At 29.9% G+C, this 22,882-nt stretch overlaps 2 long non-coding RNA genes across 3 annotated transcripts; one reads left to right on the forward strand and one right to left on the reverse strand.

The window, feature by feature from the left end:
- Positions 1 to 6,839: 6,839 nt before the first annotated feature.
- LOC132947123 (uncharacterized) lies at positions 6,840 to 10,069 on the reverse strand. The gene is made up of 9 exons (XR_009664833.1): positions 9,485 to 10,069; positions 9,225 to 9,417; positions 9,026 to 9,164; positions 8,803 to 8,923; positions 8,566 to 8,735; positions 8,341 to 8,502; positions 7,540 to 7,716; positions 7,051 to 7,356; positions 6,840 to 6,978 (listed from the first exon to the last, which is right to left on the reverse strand). It is a non-coding gene; the product is annotated as an uncharacterized LOC132947123 (long non-coding RNA).
- Positions 10,070 to 10,419: 350 nt separating this feature from the next.
- LOC132947465 (uncharacterized) lies at positions 10,420 to 14,164 on the forward strand. Of its 2 annotated transcripts, XR_009664926.1 has the most exons (7): positions 10,420 to 10,764; positions 11,736 to 11,902; positions 11,979 to 12,171; positions 12,230 to 12,291; positions 12,431 to 12,575; positions 12,636 to 12,791; positions 13,870 to 14,164. It is a non-coding gene; the product is annotated as an uncharacterized LOC132947465 (long non-coding RNA). The 2 variants fall into 2 exon arrangements; XR_009664925.1 differs by having other exon boundaries at positions 11,736 to 12,171.
- Positions 14,165 to 22,882: the final 8,718 nt, after the last annotated feature.

The raw sequence follows: 22,882 nt of genomic DNA on the forward strand, positions 1-22,882 counted from the left end.
TATTTGAGGAAATTATAGAGCATAGAACTATATTATTTTCAAGATTTTAAGCGCTTATAAATTCGGTCTCTGATAATAACTATTTACCGGTACTTACTTGAAGATACTGTGATTATAGCAAAAATACAACATAATATACCTAGGAGTTTACCATAAACAGGTATGTAATTTTTCTTTATTGGATTTACCGAATTCGTTATCTATTTTTTCATATATTTGTTTACGTTAGTATGTTGTGTTTATTATGTAATATGATTTTTTTTTCCTTTTTTTTAAAAATATATTTGTGGTCTTGTAGGTAAATTATATTAGTACTTTTATTATTGACATTTTAAGACCGGATTCGACTAGAAGTAGAATATCAAAATTCACTGTTTCTCAAGTATAAGTAACGCCTAAGTATAGGTCTTTGAATTTTTAAAGACATTTTTAATTTCGTATAAATTGTAAACATAATAAACGAGCCCGTGTGCCTTCGGCCGGTAAATTATTTAACCAATAGCCAGATTTTAATAATTCTGGCTTATCGAATCCATCTAATTTTAAGTACGTTGAATAATATTAATGCATGTAAAACAGAATTTAACTACAACCATACCTTGAGCATCATCGACCTGCAAGCCACGTCTTAATATCGGTGTTGACAGAATATCATTTCACGCGTGAATCTTGGCGCGCTAAGTACTGTTTCCGGCATCTATTTTAAGTCTAGGAAAAAAAATTAAATTAATTGAAAACATTACTTTACTTTAAACACTATAATATAAAAACCAATGTTAAAAACTTATTGGATACAATTTTTAAAACAATTCACTATCGAAATATTACAATATAAATCAACAAATTGTATTCGATTAAACATTTACAGAGTGTGTATTGTTGACAAAAATAAACAATATATTCACCGGTTTCCTATTATAATAATAATAATAATTTTTATAGCCAGCATATTATATAATTTGTTTATTTAGGTACTAGCCAACACAGTATAATAGCAATTGTATATACGACATATATGGGTAGAGTTTATACACAATAATATGATAATAATAATAGTAACCAGTAACCACAGTTATCTCAGATAACTTTGATATTAACTGGGAAGTATATAATTATTTAAGAAGGCTATTATAGACTATAGTATTGAGATAAAAATGCAATTGTAATGTAATTGTTAGCGCGCGGTTTTTTTTTTCGTTTTATTATGGGCCGGTCAAAATTTTTGACCACCCTCTCAAAAACTGAAATGACGTTACTGATTTTGTGTAGATTCCTATGCCCTATAATATAACGAGTAGATAAAATACGATAACAATGTTCAATTAACAAGGTACGTGTGATCATATTATTAATCGTATTAAAATCGTACGATAAATGTCAGACTCATTTTCAGCTGTTTACGGACAATTTTAAAATCAATAAATGTTATTTGTTTGACCAAAATGCGTGAAAATTTAATACAAAACTCTTGGTATACTGTTACACTAGTAGTTGAAAAATATTAAAAATACAAAGTTTTTTTTTTTATAAGCTTTGAAAGTTCAAATTTTTACAACATTTATCAAATTTATTTTAACTCATTGTCTAAGGTGACTCGACTGCGAGTCTTCCTTCATGTCACTCAAAGTCTTTATATTACTTTTATCATATTTACTTATTGTATATAATGTACAGATTGTGAATTCTCAATAAACGTCATAATTTAAAAAAAAAAAAAAAAGCTTTGAAAGTTCGAATTTTGACAAACTTTATAAATTTAAAATTTAATAATTTTGTAGTTAAAAATGTACAAATTATTCAACTTTTATAGCTAAAGATTTAAAATGTAAAACAATAATATAATTTACAATAATATCAAAAAATATGCTTGGTAATATTATAGGCTGACTGACCGTCTTCGCTCAGAATGGTTTTTCTTATGAATATTAATTATATCATTTAATTCAAATACAACAAAAATACACAATCAATTACTTGTAACCTACTGTAAAGCAGAGCAATACCCACTTACCCACCCTTTTTAATTTTTTATATGCTTAATCATTACATTTCGATAGTTCGATAGAAAAGAGTTATATTTAACACCTAATTCAAATTGTAAATGATACAATAATAAGAATAAAAACGTTTTTCAATAATTTGTCATCAAATGTATTGAGATTGATGAATTTTTATGACATCAATTTTGACCGTACCTAAATATACTATTTTGTGTAGAAGATAATGTGATGCAATATTTTATAAACATTCAGGACGATTTTTTGGAAAATGTTTGGTTTATATGCTAGTTTATACTTTTATTAAATAATAACTAAAGCGGTACTTACTTAAAGATAAAGTGGTTATAGCAAAATTACAACAAATCCCTTATCCCTAGGACGTAAACATAACATATGTATGTAATTTGTATTTATTAGATTTACCGGATTCGTTACCTAATTTGTATTTACTTTTTTACGTTATCATGTTGTGTTTATTATGTAACATGCATTTTTTTCGTTTTTTTTCATTATATTTGTGGTTTTGTATATTATTTTAGTACTTTTATTATTGGCATTTTAAAACCGGACTCGACAAGAAGAATAGTAAAATGCACTGTTTCTCAGGTATAAGTAACTCCTATGAGCTCTAATATTTACTACGGTAACCATAGGTGGTCTTAGGATTTGGATTTTGAAAGAAATTATTAGTCTTGTACACATTTTAAACATAATAAACGAGCCTGTGTGCCTCCTGCAGGTAAATTATTCAACTAAAAGCAGATTTTTAATACATTTGGCTTATCGAATCTATCCTAAGTGAACCTATCGTTCTATAACTAATTTCAACTAGGTTAAGTAATATTAACGCAAGTAAAACAGAATCTAACTACAACTGTACCTATTTAGTATAACTCCGACCTGCAGCCACATCTTAATGTTGGTTGACAGCGCGTTAAACTTAGCACGCTAAGTACTACCTAGTCAGTAGTCGCCACTCGCCAGCTATTTTAAGTCGAGGAAAAAAATTAAATTAATTGATTTTACATTATTTTACTTTAAATACTGTAATATAAAAACCAAAGTTAAACAATTTCAAACTTATTCAATTAAATATAAATAAAGTAATTTTATTCGATTAAACATTTACAAAGTGTATTTTGTCATCAAAAATAAACCAGCTTCCTATAATAATAATATTTATAGCCATGCAGCCAGCACAGTATTACATATAATATATAAATATTTTTATTTAGGTACTTGCCAACACAGTATAATATAATATCAATTTTATATACGACATAGAGTTTATACATAATATTAATATGATAAAAATAATAATATAGTTACAAACTAAAGTTTGACAAGTTAGAAAGAAATATAATACTAATGCATTTTTATATCAACATAACATTATAAATTTATAATAAAAGTGAATGTTATTTGAAAACCAACAATGTTTAGATTTAAAGTATATAAATAATTAATTAACATGGGTTTTGTTTTAAATTTAGTGATATCAAAATTTAATTTCCTAAACATGAGTCTATTCCTACATTAACAGTATGACATATTCCAAAATGTCTGTTTACTTTTATACAGTTTAAATGAGTTTAAAAAGTTTTTAATCGAGTATTGTAAAAACAATAAATGTAATCAAAATTTAAACATCGTCACACCGGCACTTTTTTTCCCAAAAAGCGTCGATCACGGATATTACCTATATTATTATTATTAAATACAATTACCTATTATACTTTAACGAGAATCGGTGAGGCGTAATTTCAGTTTTTTAATATATATTGTCACTCGTGGACACGAAAATGAGCCCTGCTACACGGTGTATACCTATAATGAATAAATATACATTTTGCACAAATAGTGGCAGTTTGTAGGTAGTGATAATCAAATCTTAAAACAAAAACCTGTAATATTTTAAGGAATTCAATAAACACAAATAACTATTGTTTATAGTTTATATAATAATAATATATTGGAATAACACATTATCAGTGCCCGTTTTCATTTTTGTAAATACGAAACGTTAGGCAACCTACACATTATACATATATTACTTGTATAGCGTTATAAATAACTTCTATATTTTAAAATATTTATATTATAGTTATTAGGCGGATAGACCGTATAGTCACTCAGAATCGTTTTCCTCGTATTTTTCTCATGGTATTACATAAGTTCAGGGCAGTGGCATAATTGTGAATGTTTCATGGGAGGGGGGGGGGACAACGAAATTAATTTGTATGGCAAACTTGTGAGGGGGGGGGGGCTTTGCCCGTGATACATCATCAGATTTCTCTATGTTATCCCTAAATTATAAACAAGAAAATGTGTAGGTAAAATTATTATTAAATATTAGGTATTATTAATTATTATTATAAATTATTAAATTCTATTTTTTTTAATAAACTCATTCAATTTTTATATAATAATTAATATGACATAATAGTTTATTGAATAAACTGCAGTGACTGCAGTTAAATTTTTAATACATTTTTTTACTGGTGTTTAATTAATTTTGCATAATTTTAGCGCGAGTTGTAATGCTAATTATAAATTATAATAAGTGTATAAAATACGTCATACATATTTTGTACGATTTTAAAACATTTAATTCCGAGCCTAATAATGTTTAGTATTTTGAATAATTTAAAATTGTAGTAGGTACTTACATCAGGTCCAGGCTTCTTTTTAAAAATATTCAATAGAGTACTACAACTAGTTGCTGGTAATTTTCTTTTTTTTGCTCCATTTTTCTTTTAGCTTATAAAAATAAAATCAATTACCGTGTTGTGTGACTATGAGGGAATGACACGGTGTGTACCTACCTACTGTGTAGTGTCTATACGAAATCGCAATAATCAATGTAGATACTTAGTGTCGGCGCGCGTTCGTAGTATTCGTTCTATGAAATGTAAATCTTGAAGTTACATTTTAGATTCTGAGTGAAACGATGAATGTATTGATTTTACAATGATGTGTGTTTTTTTTTTTATTTTTTTTTTATTTTTTTTTATTTTTGTGTCTGTGTACACGATAAGTAGTCGAAATAATGCTTCGATTTTCGACTTGAGTATCTTGTTCGATGGGAAAGTGAATATCGTTGGTGCATTGGGGAGGTCAAAATTTTAATTTCCCAGTAGTTTTCAAAAGCGATGTGAAAAACAAAAGAAAAATTAAGGAAAAACGGGAATTTTTACGCAAAATCGATTTTGGTTATTGGTGTAACTCTAAAACAAATGACCGTAGATGCATGAAATTTTCACTGGTTGTTTATATTAGCATTTTCTATACACCATAAAATTTTCCAAATATTTTGACTCTTTTTGAGCTGTTTACAGCCATTGTCAGTTTTCAATTTTTTTAGTTTTTTTTTCTATAAATATCAATAAAATTTTATCTATTGAGTAAAAAAGCTTGAAAATTTAATAGAAGGCTCCTAGTTTATTGTTTCAAAGGCAGATGAAAAAAATTAAAAATCCTTAGTCACAGTTTTTAATTATAAGCATTTAAAGTTCAAATTTTGACAAAATACGGAAAAATCACGAAAAATAGCAAATTATTTTGATGAGAATTCATAAAAATTTTTCTTTTTAAATCTAAGATTTTAAAATGTAATATAAGATTACTCATAAGTTTGTCTACCTTTATCAAAAAAAAAATGTCTAGAAGAAACTTAAATTAAATTTTTATGAGCGTCTGAAATTTATATTTTTACAACATTTGATATTTACTCGATTTCTCATGTAACGATTTTTTTATTTTATTGTAATTAAAAAACGAATGACTGTAGATACTTGAAAATTTCACTGAATGTTTATATTAGCATTTTCTATACACCATACAATTTTGAAAATATTTTGACTCTATTTGAGCTGTTTACGGACATTGTCAGTTTTCAATTTTTTTAGTTTTTTTTTCTATAAATATCAATAAATTTTTATTTGTTGGGTAAAAAAGCGTGAAAATTTAATATTAGACTCCTGATATATCGTTTTAATAGCAGTTGAAAAATATTAAAAATACATTTGCACAATTTTTTTTTATAAGCATTTAAAGTTCAAATTTTGACAACATTTATCAAATTTATAATTTATTAATTATTTTGTGGTTAAAAATTTATAAAATGTTTAACTTTTATGGCTAAGGATTGAAAATTTAAAACAAGGCTCCACGTTAATAGGTTATATATAAATTACTTTATTCACAAGAATATCATCAAATATACTTGGTAATATCATAGGGTGACTGACCGTTTTCGCTCAGAATCGTTTTTCTTATACAATGATATTATATCATTGAATTCAAATTTAACACCATCCATTACCATCCAAAACATAATGTCGAATTAGTAAAAATCATAATTATTTATTATAGTTGTTGCTGGTTAGATAGGCATAGCGGCGGTGGAGCGATAACGGTAAACCAGGGGTTCTCGGTACTTGGATGTTATTAACAAAAAACCAATATTGAAGTTTATTCTATTCCAAATAAGAAACACCATGGCAACCACGGGCAAAACCAGTTTTGCTACGTAAAAGGGTGTTTTTTCTTATTTGAAATAGAGTATAAACTAGTTAATATCCACCTTAATTAGTATATTCAGATATTACATAGTTCCCATATCACATTAATTTGTTAATACTGTCATTGTCAGCCGAGGTCACTTATTTTATACATTTATGATAAACAACTAGATGAGGCACGTGGCATGGCCAAAAGTTGAAACACTGCGAGTTGCAACTAGTTTGGGGTACACCTACTGAAAATCTCTGCCGCAGCCTTGCCAATCTATCTGGTAGCGCTGTTACTGTTGTAAAACTATATTACTTGTGGAGGAGGCTGGAGGGTCCATAAAATGAAACTGGAGTAAGTCTTGAATTCTTAATGATTTCACGGTGTTAGCTCTAGATTGGTTCTTAGGATTTCAGGAACTGTACTCATTGGTAAATTGTCTATGTATTGTTTTTTGGTGTAGAATCTTAAAATTTAAATAAAAATATTTATGTACAACCAAAAAACTTATTCAATTATTACAAAAAAGTTTTTATACCGGAAAAATTGCCTTCTATATGACTAGCAATACCACTTCATTGATTAGCATTTGCTTGACTGATAGGATAAATTTGCAATGCATTCACACCAGTTTATAAACTTTCATTTTACAATAACCAGTATCAACAACAAATTTAATTCCATCAACTGTTTTATTTGTTGGCATATGATTCACTGACATCACAAAATGGATTTTTAGTTTCATCAACTCCATCATCTAAATTATACCACCGCCAGTCTAATCGGTTTTGGGCTTCTTTCCATTCATCACTATCAGTTTCACTAGCCCACAATAGAACATTTTCTGTAATAAAATAAAATTTACTAGTCTTAATATAATATAGGTAATTGTCATACTTATTCACAATAATCGCTAAACAATATTACAACAAATAACTAATGCATAATGATAATAATTAATAATAGTGTCAAATTAAAATATTAAAATGATAATTTTAATAAGAATATCTAATTATTTGAATTATACCTTTTCCAGGATTAGGTGTAGCTCCTAAAACACGATTACTATCCTACTTGTTTTACTTATACGCTGGCGTAAATCTTGGTGTTTTAGTAGGATCATCATCAATACTTAATATGGGTGGGCATGTCCCAAGTAGATTTATATTAAGACATATTTTGATTATCTTCATCTCAAGTAGTTCTGAAAAATAAGATTGTTATAATTGTGTACAAAAAACCAGTCACTTGGCCATATTTTTGAAAATAATTTTTATAAATGACAAAGATAAGTGGGTAGATATTTAAATATTGAAAAAAAATGCATTTTAAAATTAAATATACGTTTATAAAGTAAAATTCATGAATAATTTATTTATTTATATTATAACTTGTTTTAATATAAATATAGGAAAAAAACTATACTCGGACCTTGTTTGATTATATAATAATTTGCTTTAATATTAATAATAATTAAACTTTAGTAGGAATCCAGTAATTCCTTACTTATTTGATACTTTAATTTTGTAAACAAGTTATAAGTAGTTATTTTAAAATTGACAAAATTGTATAATGTTAAAATGCTCATAACTTGTTTAAAAAAACCATACGTAGACAAGAAAATATAATATTATAAGTTTATTAAAATGTGACCATATTATAAGATAGTTATTAGTATGCACATGCATTAATAGCATTCATATATAATATTATTAATATTAATGTAGGTAATTGATTCAGTTACATAAAACTAACTATTTCATACTAGTACAATTTTAAAAATTCACAGGTCCCTTTCACTCACTCTGACTGTTAAAAAAAAACTCACCTAATTGGTATATCTCGAAGTCTGACATTAGGAGTTGAAGGTTCATCTTTATTTCTAATAGATGGGGTTCTACTGGATCGATGATCACGGTTAGGTATCACTTTTTCTTGTTTTTATGATAATATGGTTCATTTTTCTGGTATCATTTATCACTTTTGTTACCTATAAAAGAAGTATAATATGATAATTTAAGTTTAAAATGTTTACTAAACAATCATTACTTACTAGTTACTACTCCTCCTCAAACGATAACGATTCCACTTATTTTAAGAATCTGAAGTTGAATAATGTACACTATAGGTAGTTAAATGGTTTTTTCAATTTTTCTTGTTTTGATAACTCTCCAGCGTATGTTGCAATTTCTTCAAGAGTAGATCGATAATGTCTATCTATTACTTATAAATTAAAATATAAAATTAATATATTTATCACACAACTCATTGTTAAGTCATAAATTCTTACTGGCTTTTGATTGTATGTTTTAGATTGCTTTTTAAAATTGTCTCTTAAACATCTTGTTCTTCATTGTCGTTATCTGTATAGAAGTGTAAAGTTGATTTCTTGGTTTTCTACAATTCTCTTTCTGTTTTTGGGATGAAAATTATTATAAATTTGTAATGGAATTTGGTGTGTAAATAATTTTCCAAGTTATAATATTGTATTAGTCAATAGACCACTAACCAACCTATTTGTCTAACCCGAGCAATGAACCTTTCAGTAAGTGAGGTATTTTAAACGCTGTGTCCGACCATGATTGGTATTATAATGTACGCCTGACCATTTCAGATATCCAAACTCAATCTCAATGACTTAAATGCCACAGACTAAGAAATAAGAATGAAGATAATAATATAATCCTTTAATTATTTTGTTTTTATACGTACCATACCACCACAGAATCTATTTTTTCTACTCATCTATCCTGTGGTTATATCAAGACAAATTAAATAGGTATCACAACCATGACAATTACTGTGAATGAGTGAACGATGAATGCCGGTTAGCGACGGACATTGGGAACTGAGTTGGCGGTATGAGCCATGGTCAAAGTTTTAGGACGAGATGCGATCAAGATAACTAAGGAATAAATTGGAGTTAAAGAGCGTTCGAGAAGTTACACGTGCAATATGCAAGCGATACGTACCGGACTCAGACTTCGATACCAGTCGGTACTTAACTATTCCTGTCGGTATGTACTTAACTATTTGGTATCGATACGTATCGAATTTTTCATCTTGAAAATCTTCGATCACTGCAATACAGCACGAACCGGGTCGGCGATATGTCTGAGTATGGTAAAAGTTTTAAGCAGCGACAGCAAAAAACGTTGAGTTGGCGTAAAGTTCGAGCTGCGAAATAGAGTCGTCGTTCGTATAAAAAAAGCTCGTACTTCGTGGTACGTGAGTTGGCACTTGGAAAAACGTTTCGCAAAACTCGCTACAAAATACGACAATAACATGCGAAAAGGCGCGCCGACATGATGTTAGACCTTTGTTTACCCGACTGGCCGTATAATACATTAATACGTATAACACTGAGTCCTACATACTTATATACGGTCCTACGTGAGCGAACTCAACGCGGCGAAAATCATAACAACTCATATTTTGCCGCATCGCGTCTGTAGGAACAGCATGGTCAGAAATTCAGAATAGGGTTCGTCGCGTCGCTCTCGTAGGACCCCGTGTAAACGAAAACGTTACTTCCACGGACCACGGTTGGCGGACAGTGCCGCCGTGCCGGTCGCCGGACTCGATAAATAGAGCATAGACATAGATAATATAAGATTATATTATCTATGAGCATAGACATAATATGACCCTAGAGTGTACTGCAGCTGTAACAACAGTTCTGTTGTAACCTAACCTACTGCCGCGGTAGACGGTACGGTAAGAAATAGTGTTATTTGGTCGAACAGTGTTATCTAATTTTATCTAATTACGTGAAAGCATAAATATATATATATACATATTATATCTATTCTGTGGTGAAAGTTTCGTGTGACAAAGATCGATATTGGATACAGCAGCGACAGACAGACGTGAAACGAGCCTTCGATCAAACTTATTATACGCTGGTCCATACATGTTACGATTTGTCGCATTTCAGACTTGTCGTACGATAGATTTTATGCAAGTTCAAACTTCATCTCGTCGTACTACACGTTGTACAACAATACCATACACGTTACGATAATCGTTTGTGAAATCGTATCAAACAAAGTTGTACAATCTGTTGTACGATTAATTGTATCGTGTATGGGCCGCTTAATTGCCAATTTATTGGCGATACGTCCGGTGTTGTACCTCAGTAATTTATTGGAGTGATGGAAAATACGTTTTTAGGCTTTTAGCGCACATGATGTGTGACCGGTGACGACAGACGACATATTATTTCATTTGACTTTGGACGCTCAGCGAGCAAGTAAACGTTATTAATTGCTTATTATATATTTTAGGTTAAGGTACTTTTAATTTTTATACTGGCCTTGTCTCCCATGTTTTTAAGTTTTTTTTTCTTTATATTATGCTTAACTTGCGCGAGTAAAATGATTTCTGTTTAAACACTTTTTAATAATCTATAAAATTATATTTAATTCTATCTCAATCAATATTTAAACACCACTTCGTAAAATGTGGTACCTACCTAAAAGACGTGTTGATGGTACCGGTAAGTCTTACTCGGCACGTGTGCATTTGAAGCAATGTAAATCTTATTAGTTATTCCGTTACGTTATGTGTGTTCTCTCCGTCTTACTCACGTTCGACATAGCAAATTTTAGTTCACTAGTTTAGATAGTGTGCTGTTAATTTTGATATTAGAGTGAATTTACCTATTGGCTATTAATTATTATCAAACTTTTAGGTGGTAAGAAAATAATCTTTGCGGCTGTGCATAATCATTATCTTGTATTTTACATACTCGCCTAAAATTAAAATATCATAAATATTAAATAATCGATGGAGAGAACACATATAATCTTAATATAGTTTAATAATAAGTAAATTCACTGCAAAACTAACAGCACACTCTTGAAAAATAACTAGGTATGTCGTACGTGTGTAAGACGAATACAACATAATATTCCAGTATCCTCTTAACTGAACCACATAATACGACCACATTTTACATTTGTAGAATATTATCTGTGGGAAAACTCAAGTTTTGGTTGAATTCACTATACCTTATATTCTATATTATGATTACTATAGAGGCTACTTGTTCTGATTTTGTTTTTGGCACATGATTAATTTGTTTAGGTCTTTGTTAACCCATTACCAATAATCGAAAACCGCCCCGTAACATTTTTATAACGATATAGCCGATCCAACACAGTAGAATAGTGTCTGCAAAAATGACAAATTTTAATATATGGTTTTGTTGTTTAATTTCAGAATAGATAAGATAAGATATTCCAAAAAAAAATTAGCAGGCCAAACATCGTGAGTAGATTTATACAAAGTACAAATTCTGGACCAATACTAAAAGGTGTATCGCCTAAACACGATTTCCGGGTGTTATCGATGTCAAGAAATTAGGCACATAGTCCGGGATTGTCTTAGTGAGTGTGCCTTAACCACGACCACTTTTATTGTGTTATTATTTTCCTACCTCTCCTTCCCCCTACTTTTCAACAGCCACCGCATGGTCAGCCACCACCACTACCAACAACAACAGCAAGAGTACCAATGCAGGCATGCGGCAAATGACAATGTCCAACAGTGGACCGTGGCCACCAAGACTGACAGAATTCCTTGCAATAAAACTAATTATATCAATTTTATGAATTGTAGTCTATGTCAGTCCATTATGGTGATGGGGACGACATCAGTAAGTTTCATAAGAATTTTTATGTAATGTACCTACCTATAATGTAAATTGTTTACAGTTACTATCTCTCCGTTCATTTTTCACCATCACAGCATTTTCTAATTGATTCAGAAGAAAATAGTGAGTCTTTATAAATTGTTACTAAGCTAATAATTGAAGTAAAAATTTTATAGTTTTCTACATATATTATACTAATTAAAGGTCTTACTATTTGATTTTGTCTAGTATTGTAAGTATATAAATTATATTACATTTTCAGTTAGATTTGCCCGCTAGTCAACAAACAGAAATTTACCTTGAAACGGGTGCCTTTATCTGATCCTTTGAAACTATATGGTCCACTGTAATGGAAAAAGACAGTTAAAGGTTTTGAACCAAAAATCCATCCATTTACTCAAAATCAAGTAATTATATTTTTTTTAAATATGCCTTTTATTTTATTTTCACGAAATCTAATATTTTAGGTAAGAATACAGAAAAAAGAATTTGATTTTAATGAAAATTCTCCAGTGTTGTATATTTGGGAAGTCTTCACATAACACCAAATCTCATGTGAATGAATGTATTTGAAACCAATCATACGTATAACAATAACCAACTTCTTCAGAGGACCACTTCAGGTTAGCTAAATGGAACGATACATTGATTGATAAAACTTTTATATTTTTAGCAGTAAATATGTTGATGGCTAGGAATAAAAAAAAAATAAATACAAGATTATTGGTCTACTAATGAACACTTACATCAAAATATATTTGGGTAAATTAATGAGGATAGAGATAGTTTTTTATTACTTCTACGATTAATTCATTTTTGTAATAATAGTCAACAAATCTATGGTGAACAACTTTATAAAATACAAATGGTGATATCTGAAGTTAAAAAGAATTTATAGATCTTATTCCTTTTTCTAACTTAGCTACCTGTCAATGAAAGTTTTCTTTTATAGAAAGGACGTTAGTCTCTTAAACAGTATATAAAATCCATATGACATAGATTTGGAACAGAACTATATATTTGATGTGATTGTGAAACTGATTTTGTTTTAAATTTCTTTTTATACACAGTTGCAAGTGATTATTAGAAGACCAATTAGAGAAATCTGGTATTATTGTAAAAAAAACTTAATAACATTTTTTTTTTCTATGGTTATTCATTATATATCTACCTATAATTTTCACACTACCATCCCTAGCAATGTACTTTAAAAAATTAAATTCTTGTGGAATGGTAAGGAAAAATAGAATGTTAATGCTTGATATACCTACATTTGAAATCAAAATTAGGAGAAAGGGAATCAATGTGCACTAATAAACTATTATAATAATATTAGCTGTACACTGGAAAGGCTGCAGAGATGTATACATGTTGACAACTATGTATAAGGATAAAATGATAGCCACTAAAAAAATTGATAAAGCTACTGGGGAGGAATATTTATAACCAGAGAGTGTAATAAGCTACAATGCTAATATTGGTGCTATTGATAAAAGTGATATGCCTTTAAGCACCGATGAAAGTGTACACCGTGCCATGAAGTGGGAAAAAAAATTAGATCATATAGTTGATACGTCTACTGAATACATATTCAGCTTATAAAATGGTGTCGGGAAAATATATTTCTTAACTTCTAAATATTTCTAACTGAATTTCAATTAAAATTAATTAGTGAACTAATATTGAAATATTAATGTGAAGGTGTAATGACAACAAAATATAGAAGAAGGAAACTGATGGACACTACAAGAAAGCGCTTACAACCAGACACTTGGACTTTCCAGAACTTGTTATATTTTCTCATTACAACTATTATTTAATTTCTCTTATATTTTTTTTTTTTTATTTGATTACAAATTCAATGTTTTTTTTTCATTATTATTATCTTATACTTATGTATTTTATCCTGTTTTATTTTATTCTTCTTTTGTAACAAAAATTTTTTTTTTTGTAATTTTATCATATCTATGATAATATATTTTTTAATGTTCACACTATTTATAACACATATATAACAATTATTTTTGATGGAATCTTTCAAAACTTTATATTATTATTTTGAATTTTTTATATATTGTTAAATATTTTTATAACTATTGTTTTTATAAACTATTCTTTTTCTTGTTATTATGTCATTATTATATAATAATTGTTTCAATATATTTTTGTATTTTACGTTCATCTAGTATTATACTTAATGTTTATTCATACATTATATTGTTTGAACATTACTGTGTATGACCTATTATGTACCTACCTGCTGTTACAAATTGTAAAAATAAGGATTTAATTCAAAAGACTAATATTGACTTTTTAAACAGGTTCTGTGTGTTTAATAATATTTTAACATATCGCATGAAATGCTCACTGAGGATGGTCACTTGGCTAATCTTATAATATTAATATATTATATTGATTTTGAAGTCTTTGCGCTTCATCTACTGAGTTGAACGTCTATCAGCTATCTTGTCTATAAATTACTATAATTAAATAGGTATATTACGAAAATTGTTGCGTATGCAATACCTGCAGCCGTTCATGACATTCGGAAAAGTATTAGGTAGGTAAGATGAGTCCCGGAAAAAAATTTAGTCCATTCATCTATTTTTTTTAATATCTAAATAATCTTTATTAGAAGTCAAATTGTATGATTACGGTACCTATAAATTGTATGGATTAAAATTAGTTTTCCCTGATAAAAAAAAATGACGATTTTAAATTAGGTATTATAATATTTTTTTTTTAGGATAGCCAATGTTACTTCTGCTCTTCACCTTTTGCTCAACTCACTGATCGGGTGTCGTTCTGTTTAAATTAACGAGGTCTCGGAGACTCGACCTAGGTGTGTGATATTACCTATACTATAGGTTATACTATAGGTCCTATAGGGATCAGGGTTACCGTATGTGAAGCAAAGTACTCAATGTAGATATATGTATATTTTATTAAATATTAATGCATTATTATTACTACAAAATCGAATCCTATAATATATATACCGAACATCAAATAATATGTATTAGGTATACTTATAAATTATAATTGAGGGTTACCGATCGGACCATGGTGTGTCGTGGGGGCCGATATCCAATGTGGGCTGAGCTGGTCGTCCGCGGGTCCTCTTCAGCAGGTCGTTGTCACCCATCGACTTCCACTATCAACTGTTGACTCTCGACCATCAACTATTGACTCTCGACTATAAAACTATCGACAGCTAGACATCGCGTCAGCACTATATATATTGCATACATATATACACATTTGCCATTACTAACACTCAGCATATTAGCCGTGCTCAACGTAGGGAGTAATGCACGATGGTCGATGACGACAATCGTTACAAGTACCTCTTGTCCATTTAAATCTGGACCCCAGATTTGGGAAGTCAAGCAACGGTAGCTGTGTTAGTGGTAGTGTTGTATTTTCTGATATCATGTTCATTGTTCATCCAGTGGCAAAGAATAACGGTAGGTACTCCAACCTCCTCCGACTGTGTTTTCTTGCTGGACTGCACGTCATGAATTTGGTAGGTATAATGCAAACACAAAGCCACTAAGGCAATGGTCATGCGTATATACCTAATAATATTAATAATATATATGTCTATTACGTATTATAGCTTTAAAACTTCTGGTTAGTGGTGTGGATTTTCGTTGACTCTTGCGTCCTTGAACACCCACGGTTGTCTTCACTTACCCCTTTCAGTTTCCCTCAAGTTCGTTATAATAATATACCAACATAATATTCAAGTATTAATATAAGTATTAAGACATTTTTTGTTTTTATAATATATAAAATACAATGCAATATAATAATATAATTTACTGTGTAACTACATTATAATTGTAAACGAGAATTTAAATCATAAAATCATTTTTGTTTCACCTCAAAAATGAGTTGATACAATATTACAATATTACATCATATTATATTATACTATAATAGTACATTTTAAATTAGGTACAATGTAATATAATAATAATTTTATAGGTACATTATAACTGTAAAAGACAATTTAAATCGTAATATAATTTTTGTTTGTCATCAACAATGAGTTGATACAATTACATGATAAATATAATACTTTTAAAATTATTTACATATTTTTTCTGATTTTACAGTGTTAATTTATAATATTTATAAAGTAAGTTCTTTCTGTCACACCCCGTATATAAACTATACTTTTTCTTGTTATTATGTCATTATTATATAACAATTTTTACAATAAATGTTTGTATTTTACGTTAATCTAGTATTATAATTAATATTTATTCATATAATATTATATTTTTTGAACATTATTGTGTATGAACTATTGTGTACCTACCTACACATATTTTTTAAACGTCTACGCATAGTGGCCCAATAATAATAACTATAGTACATATACCTGCTGTTGCGTAGTGTGAAAATAAGGATTTAATTCAAAAGACAAATATCGACTTTTAAAAGATGACGAGAATATCCAGTCACCGTCCGTCAGACGTCGGCATTGATCGAGGACTCCGAGTTACCTTTGCGGGACGTCAAAAATGTCGACATGATTGTCCCTGAAGATGAGACGGTTCAAGCCATGGCTGAACCAGCTCCTAAATGCAGGTCATTCCTGTCGTAACGCCGTGTCCAAAGTAAATGCGTCCAATGCGTCGAAAAACAAAACAGCTTGTATTTCGCCGCATAGGACGCAATTGGAACAGCATGGTCAGAACAGAAATCGCAGCACTTACTTTGGACACGGCGTAATGGGTAGGCAACTCCTAGATGCCGGCAGAAAGATGTTCTGCTGCGGGGTCAGCCGTAAGCTGCGTGCAAAGCGTTGAACTTTCATTATTGGTAAGTAACTACTTTCACATATTGCGTGTTTACGACGTATATTATTTGACTTTTTTGGTTAGGACTCCGAAACTTTTACTGGATTTTTTAATTTTTTAATTAATATTATTACGCATAATTTTACATAAATTTTAAAACGTAAATAATTTTTACTACAAACTATTCATTTGTATTAACTGTTTTCAAAATACTAATAGTAGGTATATTTTATTTTAGATTCTGAGCGAAGCGATGAATGTATTGATTTTACAATGATGTGTGTTTTTTTTTTATTTTTTTTTTTTTTGTGTCTGTCATCACCTTTTAGGACAGTAAAAGTGCTTGGATTTTCTTCAACAGTACCTTTTCTGATGGTAAAGTGAATCTAGTTGGTACTTTGGGGGTCAAAAGTATAAATTTTCCAGTAGTTTTCATAAGCGACATAAAAAACAAAAGAAAAATTAAGAAAAAACGGGAATTTTTACGCAAAATCTGTTTTTGAGAAAATCGATTTTGGTTTTAGGTGTAACTCTAAAACAAATGACCGTGGGTACATGAAATTTTGACTGTATGTTTTATATCAGCATTTTCTATACACCATAACATTTTCCAAATATTTTTACTTATTTTGAGCTATTTACGGACATTTTCAGTTTCCATTTTTTTTAGTTTTTTTTTCTACAAATATCAATGAGTGTGTGACTGTGAGACAGAGTTATAAATAACTATATAAAATTTATTTCTCGTTATAGTCGTAGATATTTGGTAAAGATAGTAGAAAAACACATCATTGTTGTCGACCATTCTCGGTACATTACCAATGAAAAATGCAACCCGTATAATACGACGTATAATATATCGTACCTATAATACGATTATTTCGAGTTAAAATTTTAAAAATACCACATCTTACTATGTACAAATACAAAACAAAAATATTTCTATGAAAAATAATTATTTGATTAAAACAAAATCCAATTTAAATAAAATGTTCAGTTATTTGAAATACAGGATTTTTTCTTAGAACCGATAAGAACCTAAGAGAACCGGAAAACTTATTGTATATTAAATTGGGGTTCCGGTTCCGTTTCTGGTTCTTAGATTTTCTCGAAGAACCGGTTCTTTCGGTTCCAGTCCCTGATACTATTTAATATTTATTAGTTATAACCACAGTTTATTGTGAATTAATCTTTAAAATAACCGAAAAACAAATAATTTTATATGTGGGTAGGAGGGAAGGTGCCCAATTTATAATAATAAAAAATATTTATTCTCGAAATTTCCGCACCCTCGACTTTTTTTACCGTACCCATAATATGGGCATATGGCTTAACCTGCCCATAATGTCACTTACCGGGGTTAATGTCGCGGGTGGCATAAACACCGCGTCCCATATCCTCGGACATTTTCAGTTCCACAAAGGCCGATAGTGCAGGGATATTTTCGTTTCTTCCGCCAACCAGCTGCTCGACGCTAGGTGTTTTCATCGTTCTTTTCTGCTCAGTCAGCACTTGCTCGCACTCGGTAGCGGAAATTTCGACCGCCGCCCTCAACTTTCGCTTGTTTTCCGCAGACATGTCCGCCTCGTCCAGTCGTGCCAGGCACACGGCGTAGCTCTCCTTCGCCCGTTCGATGTAACCCAATTTGCGTTCTGCGTGGCCGGCCCGCTCGTACAGCTTGTACGCGAGTTTGGACGGGTAATTGGCCGTCATGACAATACGCGCGCCCTTCAGGCTTTGCTCGTACTTGCCCATGTGGAAGTATGCGGCCGATCGGTTGGCCATCGCGAGAGCGTAACACTCGGTGCTCGGTTTGCTGCCCATCAAACTCTTGGTGTACATGTCGGCGGCCTCCTCGTACAACTCGGCCTTGAATAACGCGTTGCCACTTTGTCGGAGGCTCTTCGACACGTTGGGATGATCGTACTCAAAGCCCATATCCAACGTCGAGGCCAGCATTTTGTGTTTCCGAAGCAGTGAGCGCGTGAACATGAATTGCCGGTTGGCCGACTTCAGCTTGTACAGTTCCGCTATGACGTCGTCCATAACGTCTGCCATCATCAGCCGAATGGAGTAGTGGAAAAATTTCTTGTATTCCTTCTCGCATTCCATGTCTTACGCGTTATTCGTCCTGCTTAAATAGATCTTGCTTCGTAAAGACAAAAGAGCGGAAAACGTGTCGCCACTTGCCGCTCACTGCGACAGTCTGCGAGAATACGAGGTGAAACAGAAACACTAAAATCTTGGATTTTGGAATACCAAATTACCAAAGACAAATCACAATTAATGACAATGTAGTAATTGTACTATTGTAGAAATGTCGAAAAACAATAAAAAACGGACAACAATACAGGAATGCCAACGTAAACCATATCTATCATGAACTACCATAGACATATTATATAAACTACACAGCTGGACCATATAAGAGCCAATACGTCAAGTTGTCGAAGAGTGTAATAAATTGTGTACATCAAGGAATATATTATATAAAACATTTTTATTAAAAATAAATTTTTATTATTATTTTTATTAGTATGGTTCGCGTTAAGAAAAAAACCGTTTTCGCGAACGAAGACTGAGCCGCCGACTGAGCCTGACCTCCTAGACCAACGCTTCTCATTTCTCAACCTGTGGTACGCGGAAAGCTCATAGGTGGTACGCAAAGAAAATCTCTCTTTATAAAAAAAATTGGAATTAACATTAAATATTATTTGGTTTATTTGGTGGTGTGGAAGTCGTTTGTAATCATGGCAATGCAGATAACGATTATCCCTTTAATATAATATAACTCGATAAGCGTATTCTTATTTAATATTTACTAGGGCCTAGACTATCGCTTTGCGTTCTGTGATTGACAGTCATCGGAAACCGTCGCCGATCGACGGCGCCGGTCGCGGTGTCGCCGCCGCGCATACAGAGAATCTTGAAAATATTGTGGTTTTTCGCGGTTTTTAAACAAGAACAAAACGTACAAACAAAAAGGGTAATAATTCGCAAAGGAATATTATTATATTATATTATGTAAATAAAATACAATATGTGTGATGATCGCAAGAATAAACGGACACGCGCCAGTCGTGGAATCAAACAATTGATAGCGTGATAATCTTAGAAAACAAGATTTATTAGATTTATTTATGATGTCATCAAACCACGGACAAGTGCACGCGTAAGTATACGCATTATTATTGAATGATTAAACCTCACTATATTTGCTCTCATAACTGGGGGTTAACATGCCTATACCTGTATTATGTACGCGGGATCACAACATAATCATTAAAATTAGAACCTACCGATCCTAATGAATAATAATAAATTATGAAACTGGAAAGTTATAAGCACGTTAAGTGCATGATTGTATTATTTGTATGTCATTTTTAGGATCCCCAATTACTATACAGTAGTTTATAGACCAGTGTATAGTTTAATAATATTAATATAATTTAATATATTTTTAGGCTTCCGATCCATATTATGAAATGGCTCAGAAACAAGAAAAGCTGTTATTTAAAATGCTCAATAAATGGGAGCCACAGTTCCACAGTACTTCCAAATGTTAAAAGTGAACAAGTGTAAAGAATTATAATTGGAATATGGTATGAAAGTAAATATATTGAATGATTAGGCTTAGATTTTGTATCTAAGTACTTTTAATAATGTGTCAACTATTAATGTAATTATTATGTATATAATATGCATTTTATAGAGCTTACCTAATATAATTTATCAATGATAATGATACCTGTTATTTTAAAGTTCATCTTTGCCAAACCCATTCACATCTTCCATTTCACATTCTTACATCGATACAAATCATATTATGTCCAATGAATCAATTGGTAGATTAATTCGTGCAGTCAATTTGGACCCCTATTCTGTAGTGGAATAAATTCTACTACTTTCTCTCTGTCTTACAAACACATAACATAGCAAATTGTACGCTTAGGCTTAGCAGATAATGTTTAACTGTGTTAGTTTAAAAATTAGTGTGAATTTATGTCTTATAGTTTATACAAATTAAAGGTAAGATTATTATCCAGTGAATCTTGTAAGGTATTTTATATTTTAATTTTAAAGCAAGTTATGAGTATTTAAAAATTGTAAATTGTTTGTGCATCTTAAAATACTCATACTTGTTTTAAAATTATATTCTAAAAAAAACATATGAAGTTTACTAGATAATAATATTACCTTTAAATTTTATAAGATATCAATCAACTTTAATTTTTAAACTAACAGAGTAAACGTAATCTGCTGAGCTTTCAATTTGCTATATCATGTGTTTGTAAAACAGAGAGAACACATGCGGGTGTAACAACTTCTTAACACCGTTTGTACTGTATCGTCCATACCTTTTTATAGTTTAATTGTAATTATGTCTACCATTTATAAAAAGTTTTGTCCATAAAATAGTAATATCACATTATACATAAATACAACTTAAATACAATTTATACCTAATATTTCATATTTATTCTAAACTTCCATAATTATAAGTGACTGCTTAAGTTGAAAGTTTGGAGTTAGTATTGTATTAACTTACAAATGATAATATCAACTTTATACTAATTAGATAAACGATAAAATTGTATTATTTATTTATTTCTCAGAAATATGAATAGGTACTGGGCCCCACTGAAACACTCGTGTGTTGTCCCAGTAGTCTAATTTGTAACTTATACAAATACTAATAGATATTGTATTTTATATACTCTAAGGTATATTACATAATAAAGATAAATCTAGATAATAATAATTAAAATTTCTAAATATTAATTTACATTATGGTTACTATATTTAATTACATTACTCAAACTCTGTGAAATCAGTAAATAGCCACTGTGTTAAAAGTCTATGAAAACGATTACAAGGTTTGAGTTGAATAATTCTGCCGGCAACATGTTTGCAGTTTTTGATCCTGCCGGTTCAAATTGCATCTCAGTAGTCATTTTATGGTTTACGTTTCATAAAATAATTTTTTGGACATTATGGTTAAGTTTAAATTGGTTAAGTAGTTTATGTTTTTTTTTTAGATAAGTTACTAAAGTCTTTTAGTTCTTAGATTTTTGGAAAGGAATTATTATAATAAAATTAATAAACACACTGTTTATATTTCTTAAATATTAGTATTTTATTTAGGTACCTATGCTAATAAAAATAAACACCATATTATTAGATATTTGAGATTATAATATAATATTATGCATTAGTAATATGTATATAAAATAATTATATAAAGCATAACATTTTATGAAAAACAAAACAATAATTTTTAACTCACAAATTATCAAAACTAAATACAGATAGTCTGCTGTATTTCAATTTAAAAATAATTTGATAAAAATTTACATGTTTAAAAAACAAAATACTAAGGACATACAAAATAAATCTCTTAAGTTATAACAAAACTTCTATAAGTATTATATTATAATGTGTCTTATTAACTCAGAGCATATAATTATGCACTAACAAGAATAAATATTTAAAATAAATTAGGTATAGATTAAAAATGAATCTTATTTGATAATTGATAATAGCATAAGTAGGTACCTATTAAAATAAATAAAAATTACAAATGCAGAATAAGTAATTATATACATTTATAATACAATTACAATACATACTTACATTTAGTTACCTACCTAAGTATAATCATATTAAAAAGACTTTAAAATTAATTAATTAATGATTTAATGAAGAAATTATAGCGAGTTTAAGTAAAAAAAATATAGGTACCTATAAAAACAAGATGGCTATAATACGTCCAAAGACTGGATTTATATGTTTTTACATATCGTTACTGGGTTTATGCAGTCTTATATAGGAGTAAAAAATGTGGACGATTCGTTCAATTCCGAATGCGTATATAAAAAAAAGAAGAGTTTTTTTTGCATATT

Source organism: Metopolophium dirhodum, chromosome 6 (assembly GCF_019925205.1).
Source record: "Metopolophium dirhodum isolate CAU chromosome 6, ASM1992520v1, whole genome shotgun sequence".
Taxonomy (NCBI): domain Eukaryota; kingdom Metazoa; phylum Arthropoda; class Insecta; order Hemiptera; family Aphididae; genus Metopolophium; species Metopolophium dirhodum.